Source organism: Montipora foliosa, chromosome 1 (assembly GCF_036669935.1).
Source record: "Montipora foliosa isolate CH-2021 chromosome 1, ASM3666993v2, whole genome shotgun sequence".
NCBI lineage: Eukaryota > Metazoa > Cnidaria > Anthozoa > Scleractinia > Acroporidae > Montipora > Montipora foliosa.
Window position 1 is genome coordinate 66,920,069 of NC_090869.1, and position 2,500 is coordinate 66,922,568.

Consider the following 2,500-nt stretch of genomic DNA (forward strand, 5'->3'; position numbering starts at 1 on the left):
AAAAATACAAGTGCATGAGTTTAATGGGATATTTGCATGATGACGCCATTTGACTGGAAGTACCAGCATCCTGCAGGTTTTGCATGTCTCATGTTAATTAGAGCTATTGTTATTTTTTACCCCGTTGGGAATACAAAATTTAAATGGAAAAAGGAAAGCAAACTGAAACCTGGTAGTTGAAGTCAAATGACGCTGTCGTGAAAGTTGCCTATTAATTGACCTCTTCAACCTGTACGTTTTGTTTTCTCATTTCAGACCACGTGATGTTACTCTAGGGAACAGTTTCTTTCAAATGTTGTCTTATGCAAAAGGTAAATTCTCTAGGGAACATCACGTGGTCTGAAATGGCAAAACAAAACGTGCAAGCTAAAGTGGTCTATTAAGACATCGGAGTCCATTTTCTTCTCATCCTGCTCCCACCTAGCCTGCGACAGCATCCGGTTTTTTCGGCTCTAGTTTCACCCGCTATTTTTCGGGGGATAGAAACGACCTCCGGAGATACGTCCGCGTTCGCAGGCTAGCTCCTGCTGCTGTCTTTGGTGGTGGATCAGAGACTGCGCAGTGGTGAGAGCACTCGCCTGCCACCAATGTGGCCCGGGTTAGATTCTCAGACTCGGCGCCATTCACATGCAGGTTGAGTTTGTTGCTTCTCTACTCTGCTCCGAGAGATTTTTCTCCGGGTTCTCCGGTATTCCCCTCACCCCCAAAACCAACCTATGATTTGATTTCTGTACAGTATCCCCAATTTGTGTGTCAAAATACACGCAAGATTTGCGCTCCAACGCCGTCGGGCCAACAAATCGTTTCGTCGTGTAAACCGGCCATTATTTACACGGCGGAGGGTGTAAACTGCAGGTTGCAGGTCACTGCTTCACCATAGCTGAAACAACCCAAACCTTTACAAAAATGCTAACCTTAGGCTTAAACAGTATCTTTTAGGCCTAATGTTAGCATTAGTAAAGGTTTGGGTTGTTTCAGATATGGTGAAGCAGTGACCTGCAACCTGCAGTTTACACCCTCCAATTTACAGGGTACGATTTGTCGACCCGATTTATCGGCCCGACAAATCGTACCGTGTAAACCGGCCTTAAGAAAAAGGATTAAAATCTCGGACCGAAACATCTTTTTCTTTTGTGAGAAACTATTTATAGCGAGACCGCCTGTACAATTAGTGTCGTGTGCATTTGGCAGGATCGCTAACTGACAACCTCGTACAGTCGTTGTACCAGTTGATGGTTAAATATTCGAAAATATCCTTTTAGCAGTCCAGTTTTGCTATGTTTATTGTATTTCATAGTTCACATGGCACATAAAAGCCAGTGGAGCTCCGTAAGAGAGCCAAGGACCCCTTGATAAGCGAACCGCCAGAAATTGCTGTGCACATATCATGAAAATCTATGCCCAGAGTAACGACGTGGAATGTGGGTACACCCTGTACCCAAGAATTTTCTCACATTTGGGTTGTTTCAGCTATCGAGAAGCAGTGACCTGCAACCTGCAGTTTACACCCTCCAATTTACAGGGTACGATTTGTCGGCATGATTTATCGGCCCGACAAATCGTACCGTGTAAATCGGCCTTAAGAAAAAGGATTAAAATCTCGGACCGAAACATCTTTTTCTTTTGTGAGAAACTATTTATAGCGAGACCGCCTGTACAATTAGTGTCGTGTGCATTTGGCAGGATCGCTAACTGACAACCTCGTACAGTCGTTGTACCAGTTGATGGTTAAATATTCGAAAATATCCTTTCAGCATTCCAGTTTTGCTATGTTTATTGTATTTCATAGTTCACATGGCACAAAAAAGCCAGTGGAGCTTCGTAAGAGAGCCAAGGACCCCTTGATAAGCGAACCACCAGTAATTGCTGTGCACACATATCATGAAAATCTATGCCCAGAGTAACGATGTGGAATGTGGGTACACCGTGTACCCAAGAATTTTCTCACATATCATTTGAATGAGGACAAATTACAGCTGAAACAACCTTCATTTGGTAAGCCGTGAATTGAGAATGAAAAATGTTGATTGTATAGTCCTGTTCCCAGTTGTTCAAAGGATGGATGGCGCTCTCCGCCGGATAAGTCACTATCCAGTGGATAAGTCATCCAAAGAACAGTGAACTATCCGGTGGATAGCGTTATCCACCTTTTGAACAACTGGAGCCTGGGATATTTCTCTTCAGTTTTAGTCAAAACAGGTAGGAGGGTACTGATGCTCCAGAGAGATAACTACTAGAAACCCATTTGAAATCTTTCTCAAGGGTCCATTCTATGTATTTATTGACTGAGTCGGAGGGCCTGACGGGAAAATATTTGGCCCGAGGTCATGGCGTACGGACCGAGCACCAAATATTTTCCTGTCCGGCCCGACCTTAAGTCAGTCAATAATCATTTTTTACACATTTATGAGCACTCAGAAGATGAAGTTAGGAAAAAAAAACAAAAATCTGCACAGAAAATTTATCTGTCACGGTTGCATTTGCTTTTCTGGCTGTCAAT